Raw genomic sequence first — 20227 nt, forward strand, 5'->3', positions numbered from 1 at the left:
TGATATTTCTATCAGGTTTCCATGGCTAGGTTTCCATGACACCACAACAGTCAGTTCCGTCCATTCTGTCAAAAACACAACTGCTCAGAAGGGAAAAACACTGTTTTCCTGCACCTGAATGAATACATCTCCTCTCTCTCTCTCTCTCTCTCTCTCTCTCTCTCTCTCTCTCTCACACACACACACACACACACACTCACTCATTCACTCATTCACTCATGCATACACACTTGCACACCATTATTCCTACTGCAGAGCTAGGCACACAGAAATTTACAATCATAAAATGACTTGCTCACTTGGGTTAAAGTAGCTTTAGTCTCTTACAGACTTTTGTATACCATCTAACTAATAATTTGTAAAAAACAATTTCAAAGTTAAGTGTTCCACTCTGACTCAAAAGAGAGACCTATTCTCTTGAGATTAGCTGCTTAAAAGGTAGAGACTATTGTTTTACAAATTACAAATAAAATTCCTTTCATCTTACTGTCCTCAAAGACCTACTGTCATTCCAAAAGCTTACCAGCAGAGACTATTTTCATACATGTGTATGAAACATTTTTTTCTTTTCCTCTTTGTTCTGAATTTGTTAGCAAAGCAGCCCTCTTGAGCTTGCCCTGTGATAGATTTTCTTTTAAGATTTCTATTTCTGTGGCATGAATGCTTCAGCTGAGCTCACAGAGGATCCATTTATTAGTTTGGGGATGTCTACTCTCTAGATTCAAGATACATCTTTCTGTAGCATGGTGAGCTATTGGCATGGTGACCCACCCCTGCTGTGGGGGTCTCATGGATGTATATCACTGTCATCATGCTCAAATCACAAAGCTATAGTGATCGAATACCCAGCCTATGGTCTCAGTCACACCAGGCATCCTTCTTTGCCTACAGAACACTGGCTTTCCTAAGTGGAGGTATCTGTAGAGGGTGGGAAACTCTTGTGAAAATGACGATGAAGCTGTGGTCTTCTCAGGCCAAATGCTTCCTGGAGGAGGTAGCCACATAAAATGCATCTAAACCATCAAAACTCTTTGTGAATCAAATAACAGGATGAGCATGCAATGGTTTATTTTAAACCAGAAATGTTTGAGGGGTCATAAATGCCCTGATGAATTGGCACTCTTCTGACTCCATAGGCTATATACCCAGCTTCTATTGATTTTCCCATTTTTCTCCATGTATGTGAAGCTCTGAGAGTTGTAAAAGTGCAGCAAAAACCCAATGAAGGCACATCTGGGACAGTTTTAGAGATCCAGCTGGGAATTCTGTCTCTTTTCCTGATGTTAGCAGGGTAGTCATGTGCATTCAAGTGTGTCTGCTTCATAAAGAGTTCTTTGACAAATAGCTCACAAAATAAATCTTGGAGGAGGCTGGAGAGAGAGCTCAGGTAGTGAAGTGCTACCTATATAAACATGAAGAAGTTTAAGTCCCAGCATCATCTGGAAAAGTCAGGTGTGGTGGTACAGTTGTAATCTCTGTGTTGGGGAGGCAGAGGCAGGCAGGTCCCTGCAACTGAACTGTCAGCCAGCCTAGCCTAATTGGCAAGCCCCAGGCCAGTTAAAAACCTTATCTCAGAAAACAAGATTGGAGCCCAAGAGATAGCTCAGTAGGGTATGGGCACTTGCTACCAAGCCCAAGGACCTGAGTTCAATACATGAAACCCGTATGATAGAAGGAAAGAATCAATTCCCATATGTACACCACAGCCTGGGAGCATGCACACACATAAATAAAAAGAGTTAAACAAAAATGAAGTGGATGATACCTGAGCTTGTGAGGCTGACCTCCACATGCATGTTAACACACATACACATACATCTACACATAGGTACACATGCACACAAAGCTTTTTGGAAGTTATCTTGCGATGGTTGTGCAGGACCCTGGACAAGAATATAACTTTGATAGACTGGTACTGAAATTATTTTATAGTTTTATTGTTTCCTCACTGACTTTTTAGCTTTGGAGACACACACACACACACACACACACACACACACACACACACACACACACCTTATGTGTATAATTGATAAGAAAAGGAGAATTTGTCTAATCATACTTAGAATTCTTCAACTTTGTCCCTTAGCATGTATCTCGCATCATGATTTCTAATGCCCTGATGTTCTGGGCCCCTCTTTTCCTAGTTTCAACCCCAGGCTTTTGACCTTGTTGCACTGTGGTTCAACTACAATTCCTTGACACATCATTTTCTCTCCCACCCTAGAATCTTAAAGCATACACTAGCCAGTGCTTGACTGTTCATACCACCTACACATGTGCCCACACACAAACACCAAGCACTCATAATTTATCCATCATGCCCTCCTACGCCCAGTTAACCCCTAGCCATTCTTCCAATCTCAGGAAAGCCTGTTCTGACTTTCCCAAGTTAGATCTAACCTTCCCAGATTTTATCTGAAACATACTCTTTTCCTTCTGAGCACTTGACTTACTTGGCAGTCAAATAATAACTTGGGTAATTCTTTGTTAATGGGAGTCCCCACCCTAGATTTTGTAAGCCATCTGAGAACAGAGACTGGGTCTATTTTTGCTAGCATTGTATCCTCAGCTTCACACAGGAGCCTAGCACATAGTTGGCTTGCAGTAAATATTGGCTGAGGAGATGGATTGATGTACACATGAATGAATGGCTGGCTGGGTATGTCTGAGTGTATGTGTCTATACATGTCCGTGTGTGACTTTCGGGGAAATAGGAATGTTACTAACTCAACATACACAGTGTATTTTTGGTTTTCTGTAATTCAGGCTATTCTGAAAGTAGAAATAGGATTCTTCTTATGAATCAGTTTCTTTGCTAATTCTGCTTAAGGAATTCATTTAGTGACATAAACATTATGAATGATTCATGGGCCTCTGGTTAGCATTCAAAGAAGAAAAATCTATTTATGCAACCTAAAAATATCATATAAATACCATGTCTTGTTAACTAAACTCCTGTGTTTATTACATCTTATCACAGAAACAGCATTTACTTCTAACACCTTTAACAAGTTCCTAATGCGCCAGAGATAAAATTACTCAATAAACAAATGTTTAAATACATTAGCAGTGACCATAGAATGTTACGTTACACACCCTGGTAGCCCAGCAGCAGTCACCTTCCCTCATTTTCCCTTTCTCATTCACCATGGAACAACCTGAGGAATTTGGGACCACTCCAAAGAGATAGGACTAAGTATACAAACACATAGATACACCAAAGCTTATGAGAAGGTCCCGTCACTCACGACTGATTGGCACAATACAGCTGGAAATGCATTTTTGATCATGTACCAGATAATTGAAATAGTTGCAGAGTGGAGAGAGGTTGATAAAAAGCACATGGGGAATCAGAGAGCTTAAAATAGTCACGATTGCATACCAAGGCCGGATTTGAGTTGAACAACTCCTGGTTCATGCCCATCTGAAAGCTGACTTAGACAGAAATGATTAATGTATAATTTTGATGATAAATTTTAATAAAGCATAGAGACCAAGGCCCTTTACCTTATCTTTTGGCATTCAAGTATATACTACTAGTGTTGCCTATAGGGCCAAACAATCCATAGAATCATAGAAAATATGTTCTGTGGTTCTTAAACAACACCCTCTCACAGAACAGTCTTCATGAGTTCTAGGGAAATCAGCATCTACACACAGTACAGGACTTCCATTCTCTGAAAATCTGTCCAACTTGGAACAACTCATTTTCTAAAGCCTGCATTAATTTGCATGGACTTTCTATCATAAGGATCCCTCTCTAAATTTACTACTTGAGTTTTAAAAAGAAATATATCCTCTTTGAAGTGTATATCTATGTCTATATAGAGATATGTACACATCTTTTAAATTTATAGAGAGGCAACTCCATCAAGCATTTGTTTATAAATTAAAAAGTTGAAATTCCTCTTTTTCTCCTCCAATACATGTTATATGCCATTCTCCAGAGATATCCAGTACTAACAATTTGATATATTTACTTTTATTTTGGCACAGATAGGATTTTACCATGTATATCATTCTTCAACATACTTTGATTTCCCTTAAATGTATTTTTTGGAGAAGGCTGAGTGAAGTATGAAATTTATTCTATTCTTTTTTTTTCAATGTCAAATAAGTCAATAAATACTTAAAACACAATATTTTATAGGTAACAAACCCAAAGGTATATCTTAATTAATAGTGCCACTCTGAACACTATACCTACCTCATTCTGTTGGGTATTTTACTGTAAGGATATGTGATAATTCTTTTATCCAGTCTCCTATCTAGGGACATTTAACTATGTTCTAGCTTCATAATGTTACAATAACGATGCAGAGGGTCAGTCTTCTGATTTTACCTCCCATTGTGGCAGGGCAGGTTGAGCTTCTCACCCGCCTCCACTATTCTTTAGCAGGAGGCACGTATCTAAACTCTACAACCTAGAGCAAATGTGTCAGGGAGATTTTAGGCTTAAGCTTGCATTTCTAAAAGAAGTGTCCTGTCAGAAGAAGCAAGAAAATCACTAAAGGCTTGCATCTGCTCCTCTGCTTTTCAACTGTGCTCTCTTCTGGAGGACGCACATGTTCGCCAGACTTGCCCATGTGTTCTAGACAGTCCTTCAGAGTCCTGCATGGCTGAACAGCCGTCAACCTTGATACAACCAAATAAACAAAACCATATGCAAGTTCAACAAAGAGGAAACAAGGAGTTTACCTGAGTTGGTTGAAGACCTAAGCAAAGAAATAATAAACTTCTAAAAATAATTGCTTAAAACTGTACAGTAGTCAAACCTAAATTTGGCACCTCTTCCTATTTGCCAACTAGTGACACACTTCATCAGAATTCAATGCTTCATCTCTAGAACAAAACTATACTTGTCTAGAATATTAATATTTGTCATTCACTACACATCCACTTTGATAAATATTAATACATTTAGGAACCTTCCTATGCGAAGAGCACTACTCTACAGGTATTCGGATACAAAAATGAATAAGACACTTTCTGTATCACCAAAATACTCTGCCTGGACCAGCAATTCATAGCTTGTTCTGTAGCTTTTACTGGTTTCTTTTCCCATTTTTGTGATCAGATACCTGGCAGAAAGAACCTTAAGGGAGAATAGATTTACTTTGGTTCACAGTTTAAGAAGGAACAGTCTATCACAGAGAAGTGGACATGGTAGAACTCGCAGCAGCAGAAGTATGCAGCTGAGACACCTCTTATCTAGGGAGAACAGTGTCCTAGTTAGCTTTCTATTGCTGTAACAAAATACTCTGACCCCAAACCAACTTACAGGAAAAAGGCTTTATTTCAGTTTACAAGTTATAGTCTATCTTTGAGGAACGGCAAGGCAGAAACTCAAGGCAGAAACCTGGAGGCAGGAACTGAAGCAGAGACCACAGAGGAACTCTGCTTACTGGCTTGCTCTTCTAGCCTGCACTCAGCCTCCTTTTATTTATTTATTTTTTTCAATTATATCTTCAGCCTTCCTTTTTATACAAGTACACCTGCTGGGGAGTGGGGTGGCACCTCCCCCCAGTGGGATGAGCCTTCCCACATCAGTCAATGAATAAGAAAATGCCTCACATACATAACAACAAGACAATCCAATAGAGGAAATTTCCCATTTGAGGTTCCTCTTCCCAGGTGAGTCAAGTTGACAACCGAAGCCAACCATGACAACCAGGAAACAGAGAGCAGGATGTGCTGACACTCCTGTTTCCTTTCTTATTCTGTCTGGGACCTGTCTCTTAAGTGATCCCTAATCCAGTCAAATTGACAGTGAAGATTAACCATCAAGATCCATTTGAGAATATAATAAAAACTGAAGAACTAGAAAAGTATGCACCTGCATATACTATATACACATACCTTCCAAGTGATCTTAGCTAGTACCAAACTCAGAAGCCAAGTGTTCATCCATCTGGGTTTAGATTCCTGAAAGAGAAAAACAGACAAATAGATGCCACAATCGGAATATCTCCAGCACAGATTAGAGTCATACCTGCAATGCTTCTCTTTTTGTGATGTGCCTTCTATACAGGTGTCCTCCCATCGTGATGAAGTAACAGACTCAGAGATCACATGACTAGCCCAAGGCCATTAGGTTAGAAACTGGCAAAACTCTGACAAGAATCCATGTTTATGATACAAGCTCTGCTTTGTCAAAAGGAATAGATGACTAACATGAAGTGCCATGAGCAAAGTTGTTTTGTTTTTAATCCTAATGTCCATCAAATAGAGATAGAATCTTAGCCAAACTAAAAACTTACTTATGGACATTGTTCAGTTCTACAGTCTACCACTTACCCTCTCTCCATACTTTTTATGCAGTGACTTCTCCTGATTTAACCACATGTTGCTTGAAGATAAAAACTGCAGGACTCTGACTGCTGTGTTTCATTTCCTCAGTGTTTAGAAAATGGCCTGGCACACAGTCAACACTCACTATCTATAAGGTGAATGAAGGTCCCTTATACAAAGGAAGAGATTAGAGAGATTAGCTCCACTAAGCGAGTTTCTAGGCTCTTGTTCTGCCTTCAAAGATTATTTCTAGAATGAGCAACATGTCACCAGTTCACTGGTATAGTACTCTTTTTTCCTCCTGTATTTTTGTTGTCTCTCTCCCTCCCTTTTTTAACTATGATATTAGATAGCTGAAACCAAGCTGGGTTGAGTCTTGTTTAAACATCTAACACTAAGCAGTCTTTCACTTCTCATAATGAAAAAAATTTTTCCATCTTATGTGCCAAAATAGAAGAAATCTTAAGCAATAATTTAATTATTTAAATTACTTGCAGGGTTTTAGTTTCTTTTTTTTTAGCTTATTGAAAAAAAGAAAAAAAGAAAAAGCCAAACTGTAACTTACTGCCCAACTCAAGCCAAATAAAAACTTTGGAAAGCAATGTGGTTGCCAAAGCAATAAATGAATGGTTTAGCTCCTCCTGGGTCTTGGAAACGGTACCCACCCTTGCCAGGAAGGAGAAAAGAATATGTCTGTATTTCATTTAACTGCATTGAATTACTTGAGGGCAAAGTCTATTCCTCATCCATCTTTGTATTCTAGAAGATTGTCTGGCATGTGGCAAATGTTCAGTAAATTTTTATTAAATTAAATCGGATTTTTTGCAGAGTGTATACATATCTGTATATTTGTATGTGTATGTACTATATGCATAGACTAAGTAGGTGGTCATCTTAAAAGGACAAGTTATGCCTTACATCTTCCCATATACAACTGTAAAACAATTGTAATACTTACTTGTGTGTGACCACAGCTAGTCAGTTATGTTATAGAGTTTCATAGAGTATATACCTAGGCGAGATAAAATCACCCTGTTCAGTGTAATACCAATTCTTAATAATACTGCCTCTGAAATAGTTTCCTAAATAAATATGTGAAACTATCCATGGTATGCAACTCATGTATACGTCATCCTCAAGCCAAGACTGCAGACTGTTACTCAACCAGTAACTCTCACTATACCACTAGGAGCTCTTCTCAGCCCCGGTGAGGGGAGGGGCTTCTGCTGCCCCATGCTGAGCTGAGTCTGTAAGTCCGGTACATACAGCTTCTTCCTGCATTCCTGTTAGCCTGGGTGGACGATTCACCAGTTTTATGAAGTCTCAGTGTGTTTTTAAGGAAATGGTTGACAAAGCAGAGGCCAAAGATCAGCAGGTAATTGGGGATTTATGGAAGTTAGGCCAAAATGTAGGAAATGTCACTGTAGGCTGGGAGGATGACTTACTGTTGGAAGTCCTGTGGCCTCAAATAAGGCTGGACTCAGAAGAATTAAAGAAACTGGGGGATCAATCATTAAATGACATCCCAGAGATATGCTTTAACAACTCTTTACTGAGTCAATTGAGTTAGAAGTCCATTTTCAGGAGTATATGACTTGCTTATCATATGAGGCTATTAAATTTCCTGCAATCTAGAAGCACCTTGTCATTTTGGGAGCAACTGGGGCATCCAGAAGAAGTCCCCTCTTGTTTCTTATCTAAATTACCTGTGGAACAAGGAAAGTTGGGGGAATATGGGCCATTTAAAACTCAGCCCACAAGTACATTACTGTCTCCATAATCACCTCTCCCCATCTGGGAAGTGAATTCCAAAGGCTCTCAAAAGGAAACCAGGGCAACTCCATATTTCTCTAGACCCATGCTGGCTGGACTGAAATGATGTCCCGCTTACCACCCTAGTATCACTCCCTGGCACTTAATAAATATTTAGCACTATGAAATGGATTTCTAAGGAAACACTCAGAAATGAGCTGCCTTGTCTTTGAGCAGCTGCTTGAGGGCTGTGAGTTTTGCAAAAACTGAATGGACTTGTTAATAAATGAACAGTTTCATGTCTTACATGATATTCTTTTAGTGTTAGTTTCAAAGCCTTGTGTTCTAGAAAATAGCTCCCTTAATAAGAGAGAATAGAGGGCTAGAGAGATGATGGCTTCACAGTTAAGAGCACTTGCTCCTCTTGCAGAGGACTGGTGTTTGGTTCCCAGCACCCATGTTGGGTGGCTCACAATCACCTGTAACTCCAGCTCCAGGGGGATTCAATACTCTCTTCTGGTTTCCATGGGCACTTAAATGCATGTGTACAGATATACACATATACACATAAATAAAAGTAAAATAATTTTTTAAAAAAAAGAAAGAATGCTCAATTTTTAATTAAAATAATAATGAAGTCCATCTGTGTGTTCGTTCAACAAGTGTTTGGACACATCACATTCCACATTCTATCCAAAGCATCAAGAGTGCAGAGGGGAGAAGTTAGGCAAACTGCCACAGTGACTGCATTCTGGGAGGCAAAAGCCAACATGCAATCATACAGACAGAGACTGTCATGTGCTATAAAGCAGAGATAGGGGGATAAAGTGTCACAAGACATGCTGTTGTACAAAGGACAAGTTACACCTTAGAAGAGATGACCACTCCGCCTGTGAAGAGTCACCCAGGGACTGGAGGTCCAAGAGTAAGTGCAAAGGCCCCAAGGTCCAAGCATGCATGTTTGAACCACCAAGGAACAACAGCAAGGAAGCCTGTATGTTTGGATGAGTGGTGAGGAGAGTGTGAGAAGATGAAGTTGGAAGGCAGCAGGACTTCCGGTTTTGCCAGGCTCGGTAGACCATGAGCATGGTGGAAAGTTACTGGAGCTTTTGAGTGAGGCATGACCAGGTGAAGCTTCAGGTGACATGTCCCAAACCACACAAAACCATCCAAATGAAGACTTCTGTTCTGAATCAAAGTGGACTGGGCATTTAGAGTCCCCCTTTGTTTAGCACACCTGAACGTGCTGAGTATGGTCACGTATATGCATGCTGAACTGGCAGAAATGTAACGAAATTCCTTGGAAGCTAAAAATAAAACTACAGAGGGTGAGCACTCTGGAGCAATGTTTACAAGGGAATTATTGGTCAATTCTAGCAGACCTGACCTACCAAGATTCTGGATCTTAAAGGCCCTTTCCTCTGAGAGATAAGAGGCAAATTCTGATATCCAAGCAGGATACCAGAAACCCCTCATAAAGGCTCAGAGTTCATAATTAACACCCCATTGGGGGGGGGGATGGAGAGGAGGGTGGGGAGGAGGAAGAGAAGGAGGAGGAGGAGATCTCCTGCAGGAGACTGTGGGAACAAGTACTTGTTTTGCACTAAAGTCATAGGGGATATGTTAAAAATAAATTTTTAAAATTCTCTCTGAAAATGCTGAAACGTAATACTGCAATCACAGGAATACACATAATTCACACCAAAAAAAAAAAAATAGTAGGAAGAAGAGGGATAAGAATGGAGATGAAGGAGGAAGACGAGAAGAGGACAAAGGAGAAAAGAGCAGAAGGAGGTTTAGAGTGTGCGGTCAGGAGCTCCCTGGAAGCCTGCGTTTGACAACATACATCTTCTCAGGAAAGGTGTTTCATACACAAGATTTAAAACCTCTCACAGAACAGGGGATGGTGGCGCACGCCTTTAATCCCAGCACTTGGGAGGCAGAGGCAGGTGTATCTCTGAGTTCAAGGCCAGCCTGGTCTACATAGTGAGTTCCAGGATAGCTGGGGCTACAGGGACACCCTATCTCAAAAAAAGACAAAAAATAATCTCGCAGATAAAATTTTACAAAAAAGCAAACAAACGAGCTCACATTAAAAAGAAAGAACACTTGAGATCAGCCATTAAGAATAAGAGAACCCACAAGCTACAGAATCAGGAAGTCCACTCAGAGTGTCAGCACAGAGCGTTAAAATGCTTAAATCAAGTCCACTCAGAGTGTCAGCACAGAGCGTTAAAATGCTTAAATCAAAACAGCACAGAAATTATAACAAATGAGTAAAAACTGTCAAAATGCATTAAGCAGGTATGAAAAACAGATAAAAAATTTCCTAGAAATTAAAAGGTGAAAAAGAAAATTACACATTCAACAGAGAGATTAAAAACAGATTTAGCTACAAATAAAGAGAAGTGGCACGAGCTACAAAGAACAAAGAAAATATTCTGAATACAGCACAAAAAGAAAAAGAATAAAAAGGACAAGCAGGGTTAGACCATAAACAAAATAAACAGTGACATAATCTAATGAAGTGACTGTTAGGCTTCATTCTGAAAAAACGTAACGCTGTACGGACAGAACACTGATATATGGTTGGCTAAAGGCAGAGACTGAACAGAGAAGAGCAGGAGAAATTTCCTAAGTGGTCAAGTATTCACACTGTGTTGTTTGACAAATGGAATGTATTTACAAAATTCACTAAATTTTACACTTACTGTGCTGGGATTGTCTGCACTTAAATCATACAATAAAGCTTTAAAAATTCTTCAGAAACAAAATAGAATATTACAAATAGCATTCTATCGAATTTGAAAATACAGATAAAATGGGCTCTGAAAATTACTAAAAATCAATCCTAAAATCCTTAGAAACTTATTATCCTATCACAATTAATGGAAATTAATCAGTAATTTCAAATATTCCTGTAAGTTTGCATAAATGCTACTTTTACAGGTGAGTTCAATCAAGCATTCATTATGAAACAGACTTTCAAATCTAAGTTTATTCAGACCTAATAGAAATGACACATGCCTATAGTCACCATGCTTGGGAAGCAAAAGATCATGAATTTGAGACCAGTCTGAGCTAAAAAGAGACTTTTCTAGCTTACTTTCTGTTGCTGTGATAAACACCATGACCAAAATTCAAGGGAGGAAAGGGTTTTTATGACTTAAAGGTTTCAATCCATCCTTGAGGGGAAACAAAGACAGGAAATCAAGGTCAGAGCTTAAAGTAGAAACCAAGGAAGAACACTGCACACTGTCCTGCTCCTCTAGCTTTCTTACACAATGCAGGCCCACCTGCCCAGGGATGACACCAACCACAGTAGGCTGATTCTCCTACATAAATTAACAATCAAGAAAATACCCACAGACATGCCCACAGGTCGATCTGATGGAGGAAATTCCTAGATGGAGGTTCTCTCTTCCCAGGCATGTCTAGGTTTGTGTCAAGTAGACAAAAATTAAGCATCACAGAGATCCTCCTCTAGAAAGAACAGACAAAAGGTAGCCAGGCCTAGTGGCCCAGGTCTGTGATCCCTGCTATTCAGAAGGCTGAGGCTGGGAGACTGAGAGTTCAAGTGATCCAGGGCAATTTAGTGAGATCCAGGGTCAAAGTAAACAAGAAGATGGCTCTCCTAGCACACACAAAGCCCTGGGACCCCCTGTACTACATACAAAAATGAATAATTTTAAGAATTAGGAAATAGAGAAAACAATGGTGAAAGATAGTCCCCAGCTCACTTTGGAAGTTTCTAGAACTTTCAGAGAGAAACTTGACATAAGAAATGAGAGGAAGGAAAGTTATTCTCTAGTATTCACAAACACATGTAACAAATCTCAGCAATATATTTGAAAACCCAGTGAAGCAATTGAAGAAACATGCCTCTTAATTTGAGTTTGGAGTTTAATCACAAATGTAAATATAGTTCAGATTTATAAAAATCCATTAATGTAGTTCACCACATAATCCCATGACAAAATAAAGAGTATGATTGATGAAATATGTCAAAAGATAATTTTAAAATTCAACAACCATCCAGGATAAAAATCTCTTAGCAAACCAGGAATAGAAAGAAGCCACCTTCATCTGTAAATACTGTCGACAAACATTTACAATCACCATCACATACTGTGCGGAAAACAGCAGCATTGTTCTAAAACCAGAATTAAGACACCACTTAAATAATGTATTGAAGACCCTAGCCAAAACAGCAAGAAAAGAATACAGACATTATCTATATAAGCACTAAAACAAGAGAAACTCTAACAGTCACAAAGTTGTAATTTTCTACACACACAGCACAAAACATCTTCAGGCAAATTCATAAAATTAATAAGGGAGATTGGTAATATTTTTAGTGTAAGATCAACATAAGAAAGTAAATGGAAATCTAGTGGCCAGTCATAAGCAGTAAAAATTTCTATTATTTTTTTTTAAAAAAGATACCTCTATAATATCAGCTAAAAGTTAAGCATTTTTTGGTGGGAGGCAGGGAGTCTTACCAAAGACTTAAGTAGACTTTCATGTAGAAAAGTATTAAAACTATCTCGTTTGTGCCCAAGAAGTGTGCCAGGCCCTGGGCTAGACACTGGAAACAGAAACACTAGAAGAGAAGGTGATCCTAAATTCCAGTACCAACTAAGAGGCAGGTCAGAGAAACCAGCACCTTAGCAAATGATTGGCGTCCAGTGGGAAAAATGCCAAGAAGCAGGTTTGGATACAGCCGCAGAGATGAATTATGTCTGAGAGGATCAGACAAAGGGTATAGAAAGCTGGAGATACTTGTACCGACTCTTGCAGAAGAATAGGAAGCTTCCAGGAGGCTGAGGAAGGAAAGGGAGTAAGTGGTACTTGCCAGACAGAGCAAACAGGATGGGGATGGGAAATAGTGGAGACACTGGAAGAACCCAGTTGGTCACATCTACTGACTCAACAAGGATGGACTGTAGGCGCCATCCATTGCCCTGCCTCTGACCCCCTGTGCTGTCAGATCCCACCCTAATAAAAAGTTCCCTGGTCTGGAGCTTCAGGTTGCTCTCTCTACCGCACCCACCCCACTGGGATCACCCCCTGTTCTGATGATACCTCTGCCTGGCGGAATGCCAGCTGCATTCCTCTGTCACCACTAGCAATTCGAGTAGTTCTACAACTTTTTCAAGCTGATGGTGGAGTAGCCACTCCACAAGTGTGCTTTAAATCGACTGTCATTACTCACATTAAGAGCTTCTACAGACCTGCTTTCAGATTGTGATCTGAAGGAAGCCTGCTTTGTTGGTGGTTTTATTTTATTGCATGACATCACAGGGAAGTGAATGGCCATTGTCTAACCAACAGGGAGACCAAAAGATAAAAGCTGTAAAACTTGGCCTCTAAGATAAGCTGAACCCCATGCTCTGTGTACTTCTAAACAAAACGGCTCCTCTTCCTCTCCCACCTTGTCCTCCTCTCTAAAATCCCGAGTGGAATAAAGGTGATTTATTGACCCTTGGCTGCATTTTGCTGGTTAAAAAACTAGTTTGCATGTCAGCTCGTGCACCACAAAACAAGTTCATCTGGACACACAAAGAAATAAGCTCTGATATCTCCTGGTAGTACTCTGTCTACATCATAAAAAGTTAATAATTTTTTACAGTCTAGAGGAAACAATGCAGGCGCCCTCCAGGTCTTAAGAAAGTAGAAAGTAGTAGAAAGCACTGGACTTGGAGTTCTCAGGAAGATACTACTGTGAACTTGGGTAAACCTCCTGATTCTTCAGAACCTCATTTTCTTCATCTTCAAGAGGGTGATTGCGGTCACAAAAACATAGCTCTCACCTCAAAGGGATAAAAGATAGTTTATTATGGAGCCAAATACGAGTGACATGGCCTGGGAACATAGATCCAGGTTACCCCGAAGACCATGTTTCACACACAGAGGTGGCCAATAAATAACTATTTAGGAGACTAAAGATGGCCCAAGGTTATTTGGCTCCCCACCTATAACATTGCAACTCTGCACAGTCAAATAGCCTTGTAAAATATTTTAAACAGATGTGGCGCCCCTCCTCGATTATCAATTCACATGATCAACTCACATGATAATGGCACTAACCCATCTATGTCATCAGTTGATAGTGGCAAAATCAAATGGGTCAATGCTCTGCTGGCAGAACGAGAGAAGCTCTAGTCCAAGGTCATGTTTATTACTAAGAGTAAAGAACACAATCTGACTGAACACGTCCTTTCTCATATGCTTGAATCCTTTCAGTGTGCTACTTACCTAAGAAGTGTCAGTACTTATAAGGCATGCCCAGAAAGATCTTTGAGGACAGCATTGGTTTTAAACTGCTAAGAATAGTCCTGAATTCAGTCAGTCATCTTCCTTCAGGTTCTTTCAATATCATCACCAAATCTAGCTCTTAAAAAAGTAACTATTGACCGTAAATCAAACAATTGTGTTTATATTGGTTATAATACCTGTTGGCAGTAATTTATACAAATTCCTCAGATTCATCCATTGCCTACACTAGGGTTCAAATAATTTGAAAAATAATGCAGTACCCTTGGCTCCTAATAGTTATCAATAATCCATCTTCAGTAACTACATGTCTGGGTCTGGAGAGATGGCTGAGTAGTTAAAAGAACTGACTGTTCTTACAGAGGACCCAGGTTTGGTTCCAGGGACTCCAACACCCTCTTCTGCCCTCCGTAGGCATGGCACAACACTGGCACACTTACCCACATTCAGGCAATACACTCGTACACATAAAATAAAAATAATAAATCTAAAAAATAATAACCACATGTCTGAGGCAGGTGGAGTCATGTTTCCTTGCCTGTTAACCATCTTTGGAGACAGAAGTCATCCCCATCTCTCTGTTCTATTTTTCCACCATTTAGACAGCGAAATACAATGAAATTACAGTGAGATTTCAGATGTATGTTTACTAACGTGAAGAGATTCATTATATGGTTAAATGGAAATATATATCTTCTTGATTCTGTATGTGAAAGAAGACATGTTATTTGTCTGATATGAGTCTGACTCATTTCACTTAACATGAAGATCTCTAGCTCCATTCCTTTTCCTGCAAATGGCATAATTTAATTCCTGTTTAATGGCTGAAAAAAGCTCCATCGTGAACATATGCCACATTTTCTTTATCCCTTCATCTGTTAATAGACAGCCAGGCTGATTCCACTTCTGGGTTATTGTGAATAGGGCTGCAATAAACATGGATATACAAGTATCTTTATGGTATCCTGACTTCCATTCTTTTGTGTGTATGTGTATAATAGGTACAGATATAATAATATATCTAAGAATAGTAGATCTGGATTATGGAGTGGCTTATATTCTTAATTTGTTAAGAAATTTCCATTCTGATTTCCATAGGGGCTGGAATAATTCACATTCCTTCCAGCAGCAATAAGGGTTCCACTTTCCCCACACCCTCACCAGCACTTGTTTTTGTTTGTCAGAGTGGCTGGGGTGTGGGGCTGGAGAGATGATTCAGCTGTTAAGGGTCCTGGCTGCTAATGCAGAAGGCCTGGGTTCAGTTCCAGCACCCTCATGGCAGCTAACAACCATCAATAACAGGTTCCAGGGGGTCTGATGTCTTCTTCTGACCCCTGCAGGCACTGCACACATGTTTGCACTTATGTACACACAGACAACACACATATACACATCAAATAAAAATAAATGAATAAATAAATCATTTTTAAAGAAGAATGGCTGGGTGAGATGGAGTCTTGGTGTGGTTTTAATGTTCATTTCCCTGGTGCTTAAGGATAGTGAACATTTTTTGCATATTTATTTGCCAATTGTGGTTCTTTTGAGAACTGTTTAATTCATTTGTTGATTTACTGACTAGATGTGTGTGTGTGATTTTTTTAAGTTCTTTATGTATTATAGCTATTAATCCTCTATTGTATGTATATCTGGCAAAGATTTTCTCATAATTGGTATGCTGTCTCTCACTGTTTCACCTTCTTCTTATAAAGGAAATAATATTGGAATTTGCTTCCTGAGGTCAGGAGGATTAAATGAATAAAGTATGTTAGGCATTTTCTGTATCACCCGGCCCACAGTAAGTCATCTAGAACTCACAGCCATCACTATGATATATGGGAATGTGGAAAATGTTAGTCGACTTTTTACTGTTGGCAGTAATTTATACAAATTCCTCAGATTCATCCATTGCCTACACCAGGGTTCTGTACTTCTTTGGATTCCATCCCCACCTTTAGTCAAAGTGTTAATATGTACATATATATTGTAAAATAAGTATTATTTTATAATGTGTTTTTAAAATTGTCTCAAATTATCATCTACCTCACTGATCTTCCTTTTTTCACTAGGCACTAGGTTTTGAAGGTCTACAATCTACCCCATGTTACTGTGTGTGCATCTAATTCATTCTTTCTACATGCTCCTTCTAAAACTTCCAAACTGGAGGACATATCCTCAACATTTTATCTATGTGCCTCCCTCGGGAACTGGACTTATAAATTGCTTCTAAGACTCCACAACTGTAAATAAAATTGCAATAAATATCCTCATGTGCTAATCTCCTAAGGGTCCATGCAAGATTTTATCTGAAATACATTTCTTCAATGGAATTGCTGAGTTATATATCAAAAATGTCTATATCCTTAATTTTACTGTCATATAGATACCTTCCAGAAAGGCCACAGTGGCCCATGAGCAATGACAAGGCTCCTGTGTCCCTGTCTTTCCACCAACACTTGGCCTCTTCTACCTTTCCAACTTCTGCCAATCTAACAAGTAAGCTGAGATAATTCATTGTTGGTTTATTTTTCATTTCTCAGGTTACTTATGACTTGGGGCCTGTGTTATAGTAATCTGAGTTTCCTCTACGTCCTGTTTGTTTTCTTTGCCTATTTCTCTATTGGGGTTGCAGAATCTTTCTGTTGATTTGCATGAGTTATTTGTGTTATTCATGTACCTTTTATGGATTTTTAGACATTTATAATATTTCCACATATTGTTATCAGTGTAGCAAATTTTTCTATACTCTCTTCCTGAAACAGAAAGCCTTAATGTTGGTACAATCAGATTCATCAATACTTTGTCTTATAATTTATGCTTTTTGAAACTGTTGGAAAACATTTTCCCTGTCTACCCAATGCTCCATTGACTGAATAGTTGTTTATTGGTCTGTCAGGTCTTTAATCTAGAGTCTATGTTCATATGTTATGGGAGGCAATTTAGTCTCTGAACAGTGAATCAGTTGGTCCCAATGCAAGTTGCTAGGTGCTGACATTATATACTCTTTGCCACACTGAAGTTTCCACCTATACAGACGGGTCCTCTGTCCTGCCTTTGTTTTGCCCTGCTATTTTTTTTATTGTCTAGTCACTTTGTTTCACTACGTGGGGACATCCCTGCATCACTATTTTTGGTGCCATCCCTTTGATAGGTATTTCAATATATAATAAGGTGAAATTCCCCCCTACTTGTGTTTTTAAGCCTGGATTAGCCATTTTTACATAGACTATTTTCCCTCCAAATAAATTTCTAAGTACCTTTCCATCATATTCTTTTAAAAACCTAAGTGAAATCTGAGGATGTTGCTCAAGTGTAAAGTGTACACTGAGCACATGTAGGATCCTGGATTCATTCCCCAACACTGTACACAAAAGAATCTGAGTAGAATCTTACTGTATCATACCAAATTTACAGAATAGATGGGATAATTTAGCTTTCCAATATAACATTATCTCATCCAAAAGCAAATGACTTTTCTTCATCTTTTATGTCTTTTGTTATTTTAAAGGCTTCTGTTTTTATTATAGACATCTTTCACATTTTTAGTAATATAATAAATTCCTATATAGTTAGCAGATTTGTTGGTAGTGGGAATAATGATTTTATCTGCTGTGTTTTCTGGTCATTAGTGCTTAAAAGGGCATTGATCTTGTGTCTAGTCATTTTAGACAGCTTTCTTACTGGTTCTAATACTTTGGAATCAGGTTTCCTGGAAGAATGGTCATACACACAGATGAACAAAGCTTCTTTTTCTGTTAGCTCTCACCAACTTATGCTGTGATATCAAAGAGTTCCCCAAACTCAATGATGTACAACAACAATAATAAAAATGTATTTCTTGCTCATGTAACATGTTGAATAGGTGTTGGCTTCAGCTCTGCTCTGGATTCTTCCTTCTTCTAGAATCCAAGCTGAAGAAACACCCTAATCAGGAACACACCACTTCTATGGCAGAGGGAAAACCCTGGAAGCTGCAAATTCACATCAGGACTCCTGAGGCTTCTGCTTAGAACTGGCACACGGCCACATCTGCTCACATCCATTGCCTAAAACAACCCTGTGGTTAAATCTGATGACAATCAGGTTAAAAAAAAAAAAAAAGTGTCCTCTCTCTTCCCCAAGGATAGCTCTACAAGTCACAAGGCAATGGGCAGACAAGGAAGTGGTATGAATAACTGGGTGAGGACATGCCCCTCCTTAACCTGCCATCTGAGTACTCTTTCCTTTAGCTTTAGCCAAGACCTCTATTGCCAACAAGAAGCATGTTGCCTTTTGTCTTAAAGGGAACGATACTAAAGCAGCTCCACTAAGCTCAAGGCTCACTCAGCTGAAATAAACTTTATCAAGTGAAAGAAATTTCTCACTATTTCTAGCTTCCTAGAGTTGAACATGCATTTTTGTTGAGGCATTATGTTTTGAATCTTGGTTGATAAATTATACAGTTTTTCTCTCCATCCTGTTAATACACTAACATACTTAAATGGATTCTCTGTTGAACTAGCCTCATCTGTCTGAAATACACTCTACTTAATCTGGAAGTGTTATTTTAAATCCACAGTTAGGTAAGCTGATGTTTAATTTATGATGTTTGAATGCATAATCTGTTAACAAGTATAACTGTTCTACTGCTTTCCTTCATGTGTTATCACTGTCACAAAATAACACTTGATACACATAAAAAGTTTGTATGGATTTTCCTCTTTTCATACTCTCCAAAATAACTAATATAAGATAGGAATTAATATTGCTCAAAAGTTTAAAGCTTTCTAAAAGACCACAGGAATCTTGAGTCCTTTGAAAAAGGCAAGTCTTTGTCATTTTGCATTATTTAATATACACCAATGTGTTCAGGTTATATACTTCATTGTGCCAGTGTGGTGTTTCATCTTTTGTTCTGGGAATTTATCCCTTTTAACTGTCTTCGAACTGACTTCTCTGGCTGCTGAAAGCCTTACAGGTGGAGCCTTTCAAGGGGCAAGCACAACGGTATAACTCAAACTGTGTGGACCTCAAACTCCTGTGTGCTGTCAATGTTTCATAAACAGTAATGACTACCACCACCACTTCTGGTGGACAGACGTCCATTAGATGTTGGAAATGATTCTAACAGTAGGATTAAGGATAATTTCTATTCCTTGGATAGTATCCATCCCTTCTGTTTTGTGCTGATATGATACTGCTTTGACATCATAAAAAACAACTTAATTCCTGCTTTGTCAACCTTTTAAAAGTTACCTGGTTTCAGAAGTGATTTTCAAACACCTGTGCCCTGTTGTAAAATGCACTGCAGTGAATCTGTAGGCAGACCAGCTTTCCTGAGTACAAAAGGCATGTGTAAACAAGTGGAGACTTCCGGGGGCAATCACAGTCTGAGCACTGCCCTGAAGTTCCCTGTTTGAGTTCAACATTTTATAAATAATAACAATTACTAGGCACTATCTGACCTTCCATGATTCATAGCCTTCTATTTTCTCTAAAAGGGCATTTTAATCCAGCCAGCTATGGTACATTGTTTTTATTTGCAACTGAATCCTTGGAACATGAGTTGTTTGTTCTGCTTGTCATGTCTCTACCTTTACTCCATTCGTGTATGGGTTCTATTAAGCAGTGTATATTTCACTAAAGGCCTTGAAAATGTACTTTTTGAAGGGGAAAAAAAGGCTTTTCTTGGTATTTTGTGTTGAGTGGTGCCTTATTTCTGCTTGGTCTTTGGTGTGTGTTGTGTGGGGGCCCTGATGTTTCTGCAAAGCTGTTTTCTTTTGAAAGGGCTGTCAGACAATGCAAATTAAATCCAGTAATTGAATAGACACAGCCAAACAAGTTCAGCAGGCTCACATATATTTTCAAACAAATGAGACACACAGGAGAAGATGTATAAGGGGAGGTTTTTAGCCCCTCTCCTTTCTGC

This window comes from Nannospalax galili, unplaced genomic scaffold (genome assembly GCF_000622305.1).
Source record: "Nannospalax galili isolate Female #2095 unplaced genomic scaffold, S.galili_v1.0 scaffold222, whole genome shotgun sequence".
NCBI classification, from domain to species: domain Eukaryota; kingdom Metazoa; phylum Chordata; class Mammalia; order Rodentia; family Spalacidae; genus Nannospalax; species Nannospalax galili.